The sequence below is a fragment of the Heptranchias perlo genome, chromosome 34, assembly GCF_035084215.1.
Source record: "Heptranchias perlo isolate sHepPer1 chromosome 34, sHepPer1.hap1, whole genome shotgun sequence".
NCBI lineage: Eukaryota > Metazoa > Chordata > Chondrichthyes > Hexanchiformes > Hexanchidae > Heptranchias > Heptranchias perlo.
Window position 1 is genome coordinate 9,098,070 of NC_090358.1, and position 19,727 is coordinate 9,117,796.

At 40.3% G+C, this 19,727-nt stretch overlaps 1 protein-coding gene across 2 annotated transcripts in view; it reads left to right on the forward strand.

The window, feature by feature from the left end:
- Positions 1 to 8,789: 8,789 nt before the first annotated feature.
- abhd2a (abhydrolase domain containing 2, acylglycerol lipase a) overlaps positions 8,790 to 19,727 on the forward strand; it is a 59,209-nt gene continuing 48,271 nt past the window's right edge. Inside the window, exons 1-2 of one of the 2 annotated variants that reach the window (XM_067971396.1) lie at positions 8,790 to 8,854; positions 19,338 to 19,439. The gene's annotated coding sequence lies outside the window, so the exon portion shown is untranslated. Of the gene's footprint in view, positions 8,855 to 8,998; positions 9,016 to 19,337; positions 19,440 to 19,727 lie in introns of those variants that run through there. The other variant, XM_067971397.1, reaches the window with a different exon arrangement.

Genomic DNA, 19,727 nt, shown 5'->3' on the forward strand with positions numbered 1-19,727 from the left:
TCTGTCACCCAGTATTCCTGCACTTCTGCACCGGTTATAGCTTTGAAGGCGACTGGGAGACTTGCCCCATCCCTCACCACTTCAAGCTGATTTTGGCAGCTCTTGGAAATGAACATCTCCTCAAATTTCCCTTCCCCTTCCTGCTTGTATCTCACCAAAGTGACACAGCTGAGAAAGAGGTTTTGTTGAGGCGGTGAGTTTGGTGAACCTACAACTCCCCACCGCTATGGTGCAGCACCAGGATGTGGCATGAGTAATTGATTTAAGGGTCCCGTTAAAATTCTTTAAGTCATTTTTATTTCCAAAAATGGGAGCAGGGATATTATAGGTGTTTATTTAAAATGAGCATTTTTATGTAGCGAAAAACCACAAATGGAACTGTTGGGATTTTGGAGACCTGAACTGGAAGCCACACTGAAAAATACTCGTAATGACCTGTCTCAAGTAATAACCAGTCTACTGAATAAAGACTGCATAAACCATAGCATAACAGGCGGGTCTTGGCAACATATCATTCATAAAGTATGACAGTGGAACTATTTTCACCTGTGGTCATTTTGGTTGAAAATGCTGATCACAGGATAGCATAGAACTGCTTCAAAATTATTTTAAAACCATCAATTCCTGTATTATACTAAATAGGGCCTTTTATATTGTCCTTTTAATTTTGTATCCCAGGAGCCCGATGTCTGTCACCTAGTTATTGTGGACAGGTTTAATAGACCAGCTCATCTTTTCCTGTCTGTTGTTTTTGTATGCTTGTAAGGACTACCTCCCCCTGCTGGTTAGAATCAGCAAACTCACCACAGGTTAGGGATTGAATTTTGGCCCTTTTTATCTCTGTGGCTCAGTACGACACCACCTAGCATGCTTACCTCTAAGCCTTTACTCAGTCTAAATATGTCCTGTGTTTGTTCTAAGGGATTAATTAGTGCTTCGTTGACCCCTTGGGTAGAGCAAACATCTCATTATTTTCTTGTTGCATTTTCTTCTTGTTCTCTGAACTATTATTTTCTTACCATTTTGCTTCTTGTTATATTAATTATGTTTTCTGATCGTTTATTCTGGGTTTAGAAGACATAGGCTGGTTCCACTTATCGTGCTTCCCTTTCTGCAGTGTAAGGCAAAGCTCTAGTTACTGGACTGTGATTACGATAATATGGCTGTTCCCCCCTTCCTGCCCTCCCACATGGGTTTGAATTACAGACTATTATTGGTGACTTCAAAGCACTTATCCACATTTAGCAATCAGAAAAGAAGACCTGAAAAATTGACTAGCCAAAAGAATTGCTTTCTGCTGGCTGTAAGAGGCCTATGTGAAATGAGTTTGGACTGCCTCACCTGACTTCCTAGTGGGAATGGGCCCACAACACAAACTACCACTAATTTGGCATTAATTGGCATTAACTTGTTTATCCAACTCAAAGAGGCCACACGATGGCTGATGTGGGAAATAGGAATGTTAGTAAAATAGTATTGAGTGCTCTTCTCAGGTTGGGGGTAAGATGCATCATCATTGCAAAAGGCGCTTTGCTGTACATCTAACCATGCTATATCTGACTGTGTTCTATGCTGACACTTGTGTCCAAAATAGTCGAGTGTTGCATTTCCCAGCACTGACACCCTTCACTTTGATGAGGACAAATAATTCACCCCCAACTTCTTTCCACAGTGAATTCCACACTCCCTGCCACACTCAAAGAGAGCGTCATTTGGAGATAAAAATGCAACAATGTAGCCCCGATTCTCTAACCTGCAGTCCCTGAGAACATGAATCGCACAGATAGCACTGGATCATGGAATTAATCCTTCTGTCCATTTATAAACACAATATGCAAATGTTAGTCCTGAACGATGTGATAAAATCACCAAGATATTTTCATATTTATTTCTTTTTCTATTGAAAAGGCGAGAGCCAAAAGGAGTGACATTTTAATAAATAATATATTTGCATTTCTATTGCACAATATCACCATCAAATTGTCTCAAAAAGCTTCCTTTACATTGAATTACTTTTGCAGTAAAGTTGTGTAAGCAAACATGACAGCTATTTTGCGCAGAGCAAGATCCTACGCACAGGATTGAGATGAATGACCAGTTAATCTGTTTTTCTGGTGGCAACTGAGTGAAAGATATGGAACTGTATTTATTTTTAAAAGCATATACATCAAAATAGATTACACTTTCAAAGCAGTTCTAACTCACCACCACCTGTCGCGACCCCTCCACTGCCTCCGTGTGGTCAGACTGCTTGACCGACACCTGGTCTTGGATGAGTCACAATTTCCTCCAGCCAAACATTGGGAAGAGCAAAGCCATTGTTTTTGGCCCCTGCCACAAACTCTGTGCCCTTGCCACTGGTTCTATCCCTCTCCCAAAGTCACTGTCTCAGTTGAACCTTGAGCTGAGCTTCCTATCCTATGTCCTTTCCATCACAAAGGCCGCCTACTTCCACCTCTATAACATTGCCCATCTCTGCCTCTACCTGTGCCCATCTGTCTCTATTTGTGCCCATCTGCTGTTGAAACCATCATCCGTGCCTTTGTCACCTTCAGACTTGACTATACCAATGCTCTTCTAGCCGGCCTTCCATCCTCCTCCCTCCATAAAGTTCAGCTCATCCAAAACTCTGCTGTCTGTATGCTATACTGCACCAAGTCCCTCTGGCCTCTTATACATCCTCCCTCTCTTCACCCCACCATTGGCGACCGTGCCTTCAGCTGTCTAGGTCCCATGCTCTGGAATTCCCTCCCTAAATCTCTCCACCTCCCTTTTAACAACAAATTGCATTTATATAGCGCCTTTAATGTAGGAAAAGGTCCCATGAGCTCCTCACAGTAGTTAATGGTTTGGGTGGGAGAGGGAGGCCTCCATCGGAAATGAATTTTGATGAAGCTCCCTACCTGAAGCATTAACCTATCTTTTGTCCTTCAGATGCTGGTAGACCTGCGATGTGTTTTCAACATTTTCTGCTTTTTTCTCATTAATTTCCTATTTGTACGGGCTGTTCCACTGCAATGATGCGATTCAAATAAACACAGGCTTCCCAAATAAGTATTGTTATTGCTTGTCTATAATGTGAGCTTCTGATGTAGTGATGTAAATCATATCCAAGTGCATCCTTGGTCTGTGACATGGAGGGGAAAACTTCCTCTGTGTGCTAATTGTTGTAAAATCATGAACGTATTTCCTATCCCAAGTACACAGGGGAAACCTTCACCCATGATGACTAAAATAGTGCACAACTCTTCTCCAACTTCCAAAAAAAGAAGGTTGCAAACACTGCTTTATCAAGTGCCTCTTTAATCTTCTCAGCAAGTAGCTAAAACTTCTCCTGTCAAATTTACTGCTTAATGCAATATATTTTCCAATTAGTGCTGTACAACTGCTTAACACGCTTGTATTAAAATCTTTTTCATGCTTTTTAGTGCATTTGGGTTAATGCCTGTGTTAAAAATGCATACAGGGGGATTTAGTATGAGTAGTTTAAATGATCGCATTACAACAGCACCAGTCAGAAAACAAATCCCAGAACCTCAAAAAGGTGATGTGAAACTCGGGTACTTTTTATCTAAGCTAATTTAAGGTTCTCTGCCATCATCAACTAAACCGTAGCCTGTGTTGTAAGGGGAAAATATCCCAGATCTTCTGTATTCGTTCAAACTATCCACAATTTGTAAATTTACTTGTTGTAATATGCATGAGCAGATGCCAGAGAATAGCTACTCAGTAGTAAGATCACCACACTTTCCAAATTTTTCATTTTGTTATCTCCATTTTCCGGCATTTCCCCAAGCAGCAATTTACTTTCCACATTGGTAATTCTGTCAGTCTTTAACTGTGCATCTGAAGTGGGCATGAGGGCGACCTCCTCTTCTTTTGGAGTAGATCTTTCAGACAAATTTCTTGCAATTTTGAAGTCCCTCCTGCAAGAGGTTAATTTCATCCCCAATGATCTTAGAATGGGAATCACTGGTGCCCCCTTTCTACCAGGCCAAGTCCTGCAACTACAGAAAATAGGACTGAAATTTCACATTTTTTAAAAACAACTATTTTGGATTCAGATAATGACTTAACAGGGAAAGGAGCTGGTAAGTGGAGGGTGCGCATTTGACCAGGCTGATTTAAAATAAAAACTCACTAAGGTAGAAAGGCCAATTTTTCATGTCTCCTTCACAGCACAAGGCATTGCTGCCACGCTTCTGATCTTTGGCCACCCGGTGAGGAGGGGGGGGCGGGCAGGTCGGAGGACGTCCTCGTGGGCCTGTCCAAGGTGGCTATCCACAGGTCCAGGTTAGACGCGGCCCGGCGGTCGCTCCGACTGTCTGCCTCTCTTCCGTGGCATTCTCCTCGCCTGGGCAGCCCTGGAGAGGGAGCACGCGGTGTCAGCCGGTACGCTTGAGGCTTTCCGCGACCGGTGGGCACCGCAAGGGCTGGAGTGCATCCTGGATCCTCATAATAAAATTATTATTTGACACTGTTATTTGGTTTTTGATTTGTTTTAAATAAAACACACCCTAACCCCCCCTTCTTATAAGAGGGGGGGCCTATAAACAAAAAAAAAAGAAAAATAAGGCATTGCTGGGGCTGAGAGACAGTTGGAAAATCAGATCTTCAGGCATGTCTACATGATTGCAGCATTTTGCAGCAAAGAAATATTGGGTATTGGGAGACTCGCTGCCCTCTGTCCTCCCTAAAAATCACCATCCATATAAACTCTCCAACCCATATTCACAGAAGCACCCTTAGTCTTCCCACTTCCCATGGCCTCTCTACTCCCATGGTCTCGATACTGACAAGGCCATCTCCAACCATTTCCTTGTATCCTTTACCACTCACATCCCCCTACTGCCTTCCAAACCCACTTCCTTCTGCGTCTACCCTTGGAAAACAGCATCCCCCTAATCACTTACAACCGCACTTTTAAACTCTCAATTGCTTAGCCGTTGGTCCTGTATTTGCCACTAACATTGTAAATGGGTCCCTCTCTTCAGGTACTGTGCTCCGCCCTTTCAAAACTGGCATCATCACTGTCTTCCTCAAAAACCTACCCTTGACACCTCTCCAAAGTGCTTGAATGTGTTGTCACCTCCCAAATCTATGTCCATCTTTCCCACAACTTCATGTTTGAATCTCTTCAATCAGGTTTCCACTCCTGCCACAGCATTGAAAGGGTACTAATCAAAATCATAAATTATATTTTCTATGACTGTAACCATGATGCATTATCTATCCTCATCCTCTTCGATCTCCCTGCAGCCTTTGATAAGCCAGTCACTGATTGATAACTATTTCCATTATTTGCCATCTTCTTTGAATGTGTCTCCTCTGTTGTCCAGCTCGGTTGGACTACTCCTACTCGGGTTCCACTCTTACCTGTTTGATCCTAGAAGGAGCATCTCCAGAGATTGCTTCTCTTTCTGCCCCTGTTACCTCTGGAGTCCCTCAAGAATCTATCCTTGGTTCCCTCCTCTTCCTCATCTACATGCTATCCCTAGGTGACTTTGAACCACACAATGGGTCATTCAGTCCATCATGTCTATGCTGGCTCTTTGCTAGAGCAATGTATAACTAATCCCACTGGTCTGCTCTCTCCCCATTGCCCTGTATCTTCCTGTGCTTCAAATGTTTATGTCCCGGGAACAAATATATAAATATATATATAGTTACATAAAAATTACACACTTGTGGGCTTCTCATATCAACTGCATGACCTACACAAATATAAAGAGTTTCCACTTTGCTCAGGTGGCCTCTGAACATAGAAACATCATTGTGCATTTGAATGCCCATTATCCAGGAATCAATATCCAGCCCTGATGCCTTCATTATGTGGTGGATGACAATGCCCACATTATATTTTTCCAAAACTCTGTGGAAAGGAAAATTATGCCAAAGGATTAAACAGTGGCAATTGTAACAATCCTCTTCGAAAAAGGAGACAAAAATAGGCCAGGAAATTATATGCCAGTTAGTCTTCAGTGGTTGATAAACTACTGGAGTTTATAATATGAGATGAAATTACTAAGTACTTTGGGAATCGAGTTAATTAGTGCCAGTCAGCATGGATTTCCATAAGGCTGGTCATGCTTGACCAAATAAACATCCTTGAAGAAATAATAGGCAGGATAGACAAAAGAAATGCAGTGAATGTGGTTTATATGGATTTTTGAAAGGCATTTGATAAGGTACCAATTAAAAGAGTTATGGCAAAGATAATTTAAGGGGAATGAGGCCAAGTGGATACAGAGATTGTTGGAGGGCAGAAAGCAAAGGATAGGCATATTAGGAAGTTTCTAGGACTGGAAAGACTATAGTCAAAGGGGTCGATATTGGGGCTACTTTTATTTACTATACACATAAATGATCTGCACTTGGGAACAATATCTAAATTTGCTGATGACACCAAATTGGGGCATATGGCAAATTGTGACTAGGATTCTGAAAAATTGTAGAAGGACATAGACAGGCTAGCAGGTTGGACAGATAGGTGACAGATGCTGTTCAATGTAGAACAATGCAAAGTAATACATTTTGGAAACAAGGTCAGGGAAATGACATACAGCTTAAATTGTAAGATTTTAAACGGAGTAGAAGGAAGGGACTTTGGTGGGTCGATACACAGATCAATAGAGTGAAAGTGCAAGCAGGTAAAGCCATGAAAAAGGCAAATGGAATCCTTGGTTTTGTATCAAGAAGCATGGAATGCTGAAGCAAGGAGATAATGTAGAACTTGTACAAAACCTTATTTAGGCTGCAGTTGAAGTACTATTTACAATTTTAGGCACCCCATTATGGAAAGGATATAAAAGCAATGGGAAAAGTGCACTGTAGATTTATCAGGGATGATGGGGTTACAGGGATTTGAGAAGTTAGGCCTTTTTTCACTAGATCTGAGAAGAATAAGGGATGACCTGATAGAGATCTTCAAGATTGTGAAGGGTCATGTTAAGGTAAATAGTGAGAGATTTTATTCCAGTGGCTGGCAAGACAATAACAAGAAGGAATAAATTTAAGAAAATTAGAAAAAACATGAAACGGGAGCGTTACAAACTTAGGTTTGCTGTCGATACGTTTGAGGGTTCAGTGGCATCAGTCGCTCCCTTAAGTGGTCTAAGCGCCTTAACTTTGAGTGTTGATTCGCAGTGCACTGTATTGATTTGTACGATAGCATAACCTGGGAATGTAACAACAGCATACCCTTGTGATCTGGGTCAGTTACTATTGTCTTTAGCATGTATTTATTCAATCTCTCCGAAGGTGGACCAAGTAAGTTTGGTTCAAATTGAAAGCTGCTTTATTCCACAGTAAAGTGAAATGTACAGTGTAATCAATGTGATCAGAGTGCTTAGTTCAAATGGTACAATTGGAAATAGTTTCTCCTTATTTATTCTATCATAACTTTGAACACCTTTTTTAAAATCTCCCCATACCTCCCTGCTCTAAGGAGAATAATCCCAGCTTCTCTAGTCTCTCCACATAACTGAAGTCCCTCATCCCCGGTACTAAATCTCCTTTGCACCCTCTCCAAGCCCTTGACATCCTTCCTAAAGTGTGGTGCCCAGAATTGGTCACAATGCTTCAGCTGAGGCCTAACCAGTGATTTATAAAGTTTTAGCATAATTTCCTTGCTTTTGTACTCTACGCCTCTATTTATAAAGCTTAGGATCCTGTATGCTTTTTTAACAGCCTTATCAACATGTCCTGCCACCTTAAAAGATTTGTGTATGTGAACCCCCAGGTTTCTCTGTTTCTGCATCCCCTTTAAAATTGTACCATTTAGAATATATTGCTTCTCCTCATTCTTCCTTCCAAAATGCATCACTTCACACTTTTCTGCATTAAATTTCATCTGCCCATTTCATAAATACAGTCAATTTTAGCATCAACCCGATTGTATTATTGATAATCTAACATTACCTTCAGAAGCGAAGATGGATGAAATGTAGCCATTTAAAAGCTCTGCCATATCCCGGGACTCCACCTGAATCCTTCAATGAATTTGATTTTGATGTGGACAGTGAGGTTTTTGGAGTAACTGTCCTAACATATAGCTGGACAATAAAAATATGGTTTTCGATTGCTGCATTTTAATAATGTTTGGCACATATGTGAGTGGACCCATGTCTAACCCACGACTCCAGCCCTGCGCTGTCCAATTTTAATTTGAGAAAAAGATGACAGCCCTGTATATAGGCTCATTTGGGTGAGGAACCCAGAGCTGGCAGTGCTCGTAGAACAGTACTCCCAGGTCATCCACCTATAGAGAATGACATAGAGTCTACAGCACAGAAACAGGCCATTCGGCCCAAATGGTCCATGTTGGTCTTCATGCTCCACACGAGCTTCCTCCCACCTCTCTTCCTCTAACCCTGAAACGTTAACTCCCTTTCTCGCTCCACAGATGCTCCTGAGTGTTTCCAGCATTTTCTGTTTTTTATTTCAGATATGTGCTTTTGTTGTACTCTGATAAAACTCAGGGACCTGTGTTGGAAGGGGGGGGGAAAAGTGACATCACTTGAAGATTGGGACATATAGCTTGAGTGGGTTCAGAACCCTGATTTCTCATTGGCTGAATGCGCTGTCAATCAATATTATGCTCAGCAACCGTCATGACGACGGCCAGACAAATAGGGAAAGGCAGCGAGCGGGAGTTATGCTTGTGACGAGAGACGTGCAGAAAGCCAGTAGCGGAGTGATGGGCGTCTTTAGCATCCAATAGAAATTCGTAAGTTCAGCGTGGGAGGCGGGACTAGGGTGAAATGCTGACCAATGGCAGTGAGAGACGGCAGTCGGGCGGGACTTGATGGTTGCCGGGTGGAGAGGTGCTGTGTGGTGGCGTTTGGGGTTGGAGGTGAGGAAAATACGAGACTGTAAGAGATGATCGGGATCGGGATCGGGATAGGGGTTCGGGGACATGGTCGCGGAACTTCATCTCCCGGTTGAGCAGTAGTGCCCGGCCGGTGTCAGTGTGGAGGTGACGCGTTGGGAATGGAGCGGCCTGCGGTTGTCAGGGTGAGGAAGCGCCGGCTGCTTTTCTCTGACACTGGGCGCTGAAGCCACCGGCCCAGTGAGTGGCCTCAGCCTCCCTCGTAACATGCCACGGAGTTTCCAAAATACTAATAGTTTAAATTGGATGAAAGAAAGTGCAGTCCCAGCGTACCCACAATTTTACATAGTTTAGTCTCTTTGATATTATTAGATTGCTGGAAGTTTTTGAAGTATCTGTAATATTGTAATGACAAATGGGAGAAGAGTGCAAACTCACTCCATTTTTTATTTTTATTTTAAAAAAAAATGTTGGTCTTGTTTGGTAAAATTCGTTTTTTTCTGGGAGTTTTATAAATATAAGTATATTTTCCTTGTGTATATGTACCAGCAGCTCTCCTTCGGTGTTGATCATGGGTAGTATGGGGCTGGGGTTCTTCCCACTTCTGCGCTCACCAACCTGTGATTTATTTCTGCCTGTCAAAAGTGAACAGGTGGGAGATCATGGCCTGCCATGCACTGAAGCGGAAAACCCCGGCCGTAATACTTGGGTTGCACCTTTATGGCTGCTGCTCAGGTACACGCCTTGTGGGAAAGTTGTCCTAAATGGGTATATCCTGTTCATTGTAGCTATTTTGTAAACTTCTGAAGTTAATCTGAGGACATTTCTATTTGCTTGTAAATTTCTGGCTCCAGGACTAAAGAACCCACCGTGAATCGACTGGGTTATTCTTTTTCAATCTGTAGCAAAGCGACACCAGGAGTGGTATGAGCACTGTCTATTGTAGATAGATATTATTGAGTTTCAAAATCTAAAATAATTGAAATTGCAGCAAGGATAATGATCTCAATTCTAGGATGTTTTATATTATATTCTGACTTGGATGCTACATTAATATTTTGGGAATTTTACAGTTTTGTAATGTAATAGGACAACAAGTGATGTGTGGTAACAAATATGATGTATCTTGATACCATAGTGGGATAAATATTCATATGCCTGTAGCTCAAGTAATTTTTGCATTAAATATTTCATTTATGGAATGGAATAGAAGGTGTTAGAATAGATATGATTGTCCATATAAATGGAGGCCAGTTTCCAGAATTGTGGATGGCTTGCCAGTTCTTTTGCTGATAAAATGAAGGGACATTTGGTCATTAAATCTAGAATTGTTATAAAGTATAGGAACTGATTTAAAAAAAGGGGCAAGAAATACATAACCTTTTAAAAAGGACTGAAGCTGAATCCAATGGTCAACATATTTATCACATTTATTTTATAATGAAGTTCTTAATTTGATTCTGGGGTATCTATGGAATAACCCTGATCCCCAAAGGGAAACTCCAAAGTATATATCCTTCTATTGCCCATATTCACTCCCAGTCTGCAACTCTTCACAAACAACACCACTGGCGCCCCATCTTGTCCCTGTGGCGTATGTAATCATCTTAAGTCTGTATCTATCTTCGTAATTTCACTTCAGTTCCGAACCAGATATTTTCTCTTTTTTGAAAGAATAAACACATCGTGATTTTGCTGGTGCTTGTTCCACGTATCCATTATTGTGTGGGGAATTTTTTTTTCTAATCTCTAGCCTGTCTTGAGGCTATTAATTTGAAACTTGTGGCCTTTAGCACTCTGTTGTGTAGTCTGCATACACCCACAGTTTAAAGGTTGGCTCTGCAAGTCTCTTGGATGTAGTAGTGAAATCATCAGTTGGAATTGTCAAATGAAACTGGAGATTTGATGTCAGCCTTGAAATTACTCAAAGGTATCTATTATTAACCATATCATATGTAATGTTTGTTTTATGTTTCAGTGCACAGCTGTCGTCTGCGAGACTTGTACATGATGACTAATGACTGTGACATCGTTATTGCAGGAAGTTCTTGACCAATATATATTGTACATAGCATGGATATATGAGAGTAATTTCAGGGCAGTAAACCAATTGCAAGGGATTCGGAGCACACCATTAAACCATGCAAGCAGAGCATATTGTGGGTGGGGACCTTTGTGCCACATAGTTACTGGATATTTGCAGTTACTGTATATCGGTTTGATAGCTAAGACCAAATGCAAAGGTGAAATGGCCAGGAGAGAGTTGAGGTTACAAATGAAGGCAGTGCACAACATTTCACCATGTAGAAGTGGCCTCAGTTTATATAAGCTGAATAAACTTTTATTTTTAGTTCTCGCTTGTATATTGCTTACAATTGGGTCAAAGTATAGGTGCCAAAATAGACCAAGGTAAGAGTAACTTCCTATATGAAAATAAAACTTCTGGTAACCTAAGGCTCAGAATTGATTGTTTCAGAACAGGGTACCAGAAGTGTATAAATTGAATTTAGAAAGCATGTAAAACAAGTCTGTCAAAGTCTTTTGTCTTTCTGGATTGCTTAGGGCCACATATTAAATTAATATTCCTACAAATTTGCATATATTCCAAGTTGCTGATACTAACAGATCTCCATGGCCTGATTAGTATTTATCCATCATTGTGCTTTGCACAGCTCTTTGTCAAACCGAACAAAGCAGCAAAGAAGAAATTTGAACACATGTAGGATTCAGCTGCCCTTGCTTCATGGGCTAGGTTACTATGCCTTGCATGCCAGATGTGGCTTACAGAGCATATTTAGGACAGCTTACCTATGAAGGGTTTCTCATTTGTGTAAGCTTCTGAAAGATTTTGCTTAACTCTCTCAAATTTGTGGTAGGAGCCTTTTTTTTTAAAAGCTCTCTTTTTTAAAAAAAAAAGTTGAGGTTGAGAATTCCTCTTTCTAAGATATTTTTCTCCTCTTCCACATTTGATTTCTCTTCCAGGCATTTTTTCCTACTGTTTCTGGGTGCCCAGCATCTACTGGACTGGTGGGTCTACTTCTGGGCTATAGAAAAGAATGATCAGCATATAAAACAAACTGTCATTGTGGGTCAAGGGGAGAAAACTTTCAGGGAGTAGGCAAGTTCCTAGCATCTGAAAGAATTTGTGGTGATTACATTTTATAAATGTGTATGGATAAAGATAACTCTTGGGAATGGAAGATGATAATGGGGTGGGCAGGCAAGATGGACTGATATGTTGCTATATTACCATCTGTGGGAACGCAGACGTGACCTGCACTAACATTCTGCCAGTGGCTTCCTGAAGCTGGTTGCTAAAAGCTGGGGTAGCTCTTCCTATGGGAAGGTGCCTGGTTTCTGTTTGCCTCCTCCTCCAAAGCTGCATGGGCAAGTTCAGATATTTTGTTTATCAAGTAGCTAGAGCTTGTGTATCCCAACATACTATGCCAGTTGACTTCTAAACTCCAATTTTAAATAGCAGGGAACTCTGTATAAATGTGGTATAATTCAGCATTTTTCCTGTGTCTTTAAATTCATTTTTGGAAGGGGATATTGCTAACATTCTCTTCTAAGTATCATGTGGTTTAACCTCACAAATGGATAAAGCTTTTTTTGGAGGGGTTTTCCCAACTTGACTCAACCCAAGCTTTTTAACTCTGTGGCAACCTAATTGTTTGTTAAATAGTACATTAAAATTGTCGATAAAACAACAGCACTTGTTGCCTTATAGGTGGGCTCAGAAGTGTGCAGACCACCTTCAGAAATTATACAGTGGTTCTGTATTTATTGACTTTTTTAAAAAAAACAATTGTTCAGTAACTGGTTTCAGAGTTGGTCTGTCTGAAGTGCTTTGGGATGTTTTACTACGTTGAAGGCCTGTATAAATGCAAGTTGGTGTTGTCTGAGATTTATTGTTTGCTGTGAATTGAATGCGGGGTTAGAAGGGAACAAGTAATGATTTCGCTACCATTTGGGAGGAAGAATGAGGAGTGGCAAAATAAACTAAATGGTACAATTTTGAAGGGGGTACAGGAACAGAAAGACCTGGGGTTCACATACATAAATCTTTGAAGGTGACAGGACAAGTTGATAAAGCTGTTTTTAAAAAAAAAAGCATTCAGGATCTTGGCTTTAGAAATAGAGGCATAGAATACAAAAGCAAGCAATTAATATTTAATCCTTTATAAATCACTAGGATCAGTTGGAGTATTGTGCCTCATTCTGGGCACCATATTTTAGAAAGGATATCAAGGCCTAGAAGAAGGTGCAGAAGAGATTTATCAAAATGACACTAGAGATGAGGGACTTCATTTATGTTGAGAAACTGGGATTATTCTCCTTAGATCAGAGAAGGTTAAGGGGAGATTTAATAGATATTCAATAATATGAGGGGTTTTGATCGAATAAATAAGGAGAAACTGTTTCCATTTGGCAGGAGGGTTGGTTACTAGAGGATGCAGATTTAAGATATTTTGCAAAAGAACCAGAGGGGAGATGAGAATTTATTTTATGCAGCGAGCTATGATCATAGAATCATAGAAAAGTTACAACACGGAGGAAGGCCATTCAGCCCATCAAGTCCGTGCCGGCTTTATGCAAGAGCAATCCAGCTAGTCCCATTCCCCCACCCTTTCCCCGTAGCCCTGCAAATGTTTTCCTTTCAAGTACTTATCCAGTTCCCTTTTGAAGGCCATGATTGAATTTGCCTCCACCACCCCCTCGGGCAGTGCATTCCAGATCCTAACCACTCGCTGTGTAAAAAAGTTTTTTCTCATGTCTTCTTTGGCCAATCATCTTAAATCTACGTTCTCTGGTTCTTGACCCTTCCGCCAATGGGAACAGTTTCTCTCTATCTACTCTGTCTAGACCCTTCATGATTTTGAATACCTCTATCAAATCTCCTCGCAACCTTCTCTGTTCCAAGGAGAACAATCCCAGCTTCTCCAGTCTATCCAGGTAACTAAATTCCCTCATCCCTGGAATCATTCTAGTAAACCTCTTCTGCACCCTCTCTAAGGCCTTCACATCTTTCCAAAAGTGCGGTGCACGGGACGCAGTACGCCAGTTGTGGCTGAACCAGTGTTTTATAAAGGTTCATCATAACTTCCATACTTTTGTGCCCTATGCTTCTATTTATAAAGCCCAGGATCCCATATGCTTTTTTTAACCACTTTCTCAACCTGCCCTGCCACCTTCAACGATTTGTGCATATATACTCCCAGATCTCTCTGTTCCTGTACCCCTTTTAGAGTTGTGCCCTCCAGTTTATATTGCCTTTCCTCATTCTTCCTACCGAAATGTATCACTTCACATTTTTCTGCGTTAAATTTCATCTGCCACGTGTCTGCCCATGCCACCAGCCTGTCTATCACTATCCTCCTTACTGTTTACTACCCTTCCAAGTTTTGTGTCATTTGCAAATTTTGAAATCGTGCCCTGTACACCGAAGTCCAAGTCATTAACATAGCTCAAGAAAAGCAGTGGTCCCAGCACCGATCCCAGGGGAACACTATACACCTCCCTTCAGTCTGAAAAATGATTTTGAATGCACTGCCTGAAAGGATGGTGGAAGCAGATTCAATAGTAACTTTCAAAAGGGAATGGAAATATACTTGAAAAGGAAAAATTTGCAGGGCTATGGGGAAAGAGCAGGGGAGTGTATAGCTCTTTTAAAGAGCAGGCACAATGGGCCAAATGGCCTCCTTCTGTGCTGTATGATTCTGTGATCAGTAAAAATGATGGAAGCAAGCTAACTTGAGACTGGAGGCACATCTTATTCAAATCTTACAGACAAGCTTCTTGTTTGTTCACAGTTTGCTTTGTTAAAAATTCAGCTGAGGAGTCTGTAGATCCATTGGAAAACGAAATTGTTGACATGGTTGCCATCTTGTTCACTTTGTTTTTGCTAAAGATGCAGCTGCTGGAACTGTGCTGTCTCTTGGGTAGTTCCTATTCTCTCTTGTACCGTATGTGTAGTTTGGAGAACTATAGCATAATCGCCTTTGGGTAGTGATTCAACAGAAGTATCTCAGCTTGAGATTCCCACAAGTACAGTGCAAGCAGTGAATAACACTGCAGCAACAGCTCCCCAGAGCGCACAGTTCCCAGGTCTCAGTGTCATTGTTTCCTCTAAGTTGTTCTGACCCGTATAACCTTGTTGATTTTAACTGATGTTTCTTCTGATCCTCAACTGCTTGAAGTTGGACTCTTAATCCATGTTCTGATTTAACAGGAAGAAAAGCTCCAAAGACTAGGTGGCATAAAAGAGATTTCAAGCAAAGATAATGGCACATCGAATTAAAGCGGAACATGGTCATGTGGCTATAAAGATGGTTGGAGGACAGGATGTAATGGAAAGTTTCTTAGACTGGAAAGATGTCAAGTGGTATTGGGGCTGTTTACTGTATGGATAAATGATCTGGACATAAGAATTGAGCAGAGATTATTTATGTGTACAGTAAATAAGAGCCCAAGATTTGACACTGAATTGTGGAGGTGTGAGGAAGGCAAATTGTGATCAGCTCTGTGAAAGACTTCAGGACAACATACATAGGCTAGCAGGATGGGCTGATAGTTGGTAGATGCTGTTCAGTGTAGAGAAATGTGAAGTAATACATTTTGGAAGTAAGAATAGGAAAATGAAGTACACTTTAAATGGTAATGGGGTTGACCATGGTGTGCAGATACAAAGTGCAAGTAGGTAATGACCCATCACCTTTAATGTCATTTATAAAAGGCCAATGGAGTCTTCAATTTTGTATCTCGAGATATAGAATACAGAAGCAAGGAGTTGATGTAGAACTTGTACAAAACTTTAGGTCTCATTTGGAGTATTGTGTACAGCTTTGGACACTCGATTCTAGGAAGGATATAAAAGCAAGAGAAAAGCTGCATTATAGATTTACTAGAATGTTACCAGGGAAGAGATTTGAAAAATTAGGGGTTTTTACACTGATGGAGGCCTTTAAGATTATGTAGGTTTATGTCACATTTACTAGTGAGCCATAATGCTGGAACATATAGTTTGTTGGTGGAACACATCTGGATGAAAGTGAGGCACAGGTCCTCGAGGATAAAGCAGAATAAATACTAGGAAAAAAGATGATCATTTCTAATGCATTTTGGCAAGTTGTTTTGAGTGAATACTGCAGTAATAACTGCATTTACTTAACCACTTGTCAAGACAACAGTCTACAAGAGTATCCTCTTTGATTTCGATGTGCACTAGGATTATGTTTGAGCTGTGACCCTTGTTGACATAAATATCACTTACTAAATTTTTAACAGCTGTAAATAAGTTGTACTAGATTGGAAGGGAACGCTACGGTTTCAGTAATTTCCTTTCATAATCCATCCATATTTGGAACTGTTCCTCAGAAAAGAAAAAGCATTAAAGAAAAAGTTCACCCTCTCCGATGATGGTGACGGAGGGTGGGATGAGTAGTGGTTGACAAATGTCTGCCATCTGGTATATCTGTGAAGTCCTTTTTTTCAGCATTCGACAGAATGTAAACAGGATGTGTCATCTTGTTTTGCATGAAGGACAAGCCGTTAGTGGCAATTTACTTACTGCAGCAATATTCCGAGACGCCGCTTAAATTTTCATTGCTAAACTTCTGAAGCTTAAATCATTTATTTTTAGATCAAAACTATTGAAGCTGTCGTCGCTTGGCAGATTGCATCTTTGCTGCTTTAAGAAGGATACAATAAAAGTTACATCATAGGATAGATAATATGACTTCCTCTTGAAGTTCTGAGAACATTCAAGATGCCAACCAGTTAAAGTCACATATAGCATCAGTAAACCTTATACAGGGAAATTTCCAAAATCTACTTTGCACGGCAGTCAAATCTTTCACAACTTCAGTATCACGTGGGATTCTCATCTGTAAATGAATTACGTTCTCGTAAAATGTAGTTCCTCCATTGAGAAACATTTTTAACTGTTACAATTTGGAAATCCTTCTTCTCCAAAGACCCTGCATCAGCTAGGTTGACAGATATAATAATTAGCTTATGGTGTCCGGCATTGTACCACCTACTAGCTGGTAAATGGGGTCAAGCTACAGATATACTGGAATGCACAGCTGGAGTTACCATATGCAAGCTGGTGACCTTGCCAGGGCAATGAGATGCTGTTGTGCTGGGGAGGAGGTGGGGGCAGGAAGACCATTTGTATTTGGCAAATTGTTGGTAAGATTGTAGCAACATAGATTCTACCATCAACAATGACAGATATAAATAACTGGTGTATAAAAAAACAATGCAAGTGAATGGTTATCAAGAATATAATCTTGACATAAGGTTCAGATTACTAAAAGTTGTGACTTTTGTTGACTGGAACAGAGGAGGTTAAATCTAATAGAGGTTTTCAAAACTCTGAAGGATTTTGAGAGGGTAAATAGTGAAAGATTGTACTGGTTGACAAATGGGTAACAGTGGAGTACAGACTCAGAATTATGACAAGAACAATGAAGGAAGAAGTTGGAAGAAATGTTTTCACACACATGGCTCAGAGCATGGCGTGCTTTACCACTGACGATTAGGCAGAAACTCTACCAACGTTCAAAAGGGAACTGGATAAATATATGAAAAGGAGGAATTTCGAAGGATATGTGTGGAATAAAATAGGTAGCTCCAGTTGAAGAGCTAACACACAAGCAATGGACTTTTTCTGTACAGTATTTTTTATGATTCTCTTATATATACCACTTGACCTAAACTCTTGCAATTTATAATGTTGTCTAAAATCCCTGGGTGAGATTTTCTGGCAATTGCTTCAACACACCCACTTTTTTTTAAATCATGATCCAGCAGGCTACAAATTGGAATAGGTTGTGGAAAAAAGACTTTTCAGTCCACTGTGTTTGTATGGAAATTACTCAGGACTGTGTGTTCTTAAAACAGGTTTGACTGTGTATAGAGAATCCTGATATGGCACTTCTGTCAACAGTGATGTTTTATCCAAACATCAGTATGTATCAAGTCTAAATCGCAATATGCAAGGTTCAGGATTCAAAATGTTTCCTGGCAAACTTGCTATCCTGAGGATGAGATAAAGGAGGTTATTGAATACTCATTTGTGAAGTATTCTGTACTTGTGGCAGGAGCAGCGCTAGCTGGTGGAAGCTAAATAGTGCCTGCCATTAGTTTTGGGGGGAAAAAAACTGCTTTTAACTTCCATGCGTGATCACCAAATTGAGACTAGTTTACCTGCTGACGTTCAAAAGTATCTTTATCTTTATCAAATACTGTTTTCAAAAATGTTAATGCAAAATGATCTTTCACTTCCTGCCGCTGCCACCACGCGTGCGCATGCATGCACGCACGCACGCACGCACACACATACACTTACTTAGAGAAGTGGTCAGCTTTAGGAGGAAACTGGTCTTTGCGTGGCACAGAATTTGCATTGTCGTCCATGCTATACTAGTTAAATTTTATATTCAACAGCTTGCTATTGACTTCCTCTCTTTTAATATTTAATCCTATTTCCATTTGTCAGTTTTAATAGTTCGACTGTGAAACTGATCAAATAACATGGGTTTGTTCTCAATATCTCAAACTACAGTGTAATGTGTGAATCGTGTTGGCTGTCTCCATAGTTGCAAACAAGCTGCATCATGATTGAGGCAGGCTGCTGTAAATGATGACTATACCTATGGAAAAGGCATGTGCAAGAGGCTCATTAATTATTTAAAACTTAATTAAAGAGCGCTAAGCATTTTAAAACCTGTAGTTGAATTTCTGTTGGTTGTATGAAATCCTGTTTGTATTAGCTTAGCTTAGTTGGTAACATTTGACCCTTGTACAAAAGGTTGTGGGTTCAAGCATCACTCCAGGGCGGGCACATAATCTAGGTTGTATTACTGAGGTAGTGCTGCAATGCTGGGGCTACTTTTCTGATGAGTGTAAAAATAAAGTCCATTTTGCCTGTTTCAATGGTTCAGATGGTCTGTAAAGATTCCATGGGAATATTTGAAGAGCAGAGAGTTCTCTCAATGTCCTCGGAAATATTCCTCCTGCAACAAACACCACCAAAAATAGATTGACAGGTCATTCATCTCACAGGTATTTTTGGTATCTTTCTTTCTGCTGTATAATAAATGGCAGTGTTTTCAGGCATCTTACCTGCACACTATGGAATAATCATGACAAGAAGTATATTACAAATTCTAGATTAGGCTAGAACTTTCAAGGCGATGGATAATTTGAGAGTTAATAGCTTCCGTTGCTTTAGAAAATATCAATGTCAAGTCAATAGGGAAGTAGTTACAAGGGTAAGAGGTAGTACTTTGATTCATAGCTTATTTAAATCTAAAACTGAACCGTAACTGTTTCAAGGGCTGTATATGATATGAGGTTTAAGATGTACATAGATTTCATTTGTAAGGACTTAATAATTTACAGGGTCTTTTTAACCCCATGCTGCTACTGCTGCCTTTATACAGTTAGCATATGTTTGCAATTTTATACATGCAATAAAGTAGTCTTTGTTTATTATTAGGTTGGGAGTCAGAGAACTGAATCTTGTTACCTGAACTGAACCATTTCTCACCTGCAGTCTGATGATTGAATTTATCTTTTACCAGATTGAATAACCAAATTGGTAAGTTCTGCCCCTCATCCTTACTTTTCTCTTACTTTTGCACTGTATTTTAGAAGAGGATTGTTAAAAATTGGGCACATTAGTTTTAAGATTAACCTTGAAATTCCCAACAAGTGGACAGAGCTCTCACCCTAGAACTGAGTCTATGCTTTTTTTTAAAATTGAGAAATCCAGGTGACAGGCCAAAGCCCATAGTGCAGGACATCATCAAAACTGAAAAGATTCGAACAGAAGAGAAGTAAATTATGAAATAGTGGTTAGATAATGCTAAACTTGGGTTTTAAAACC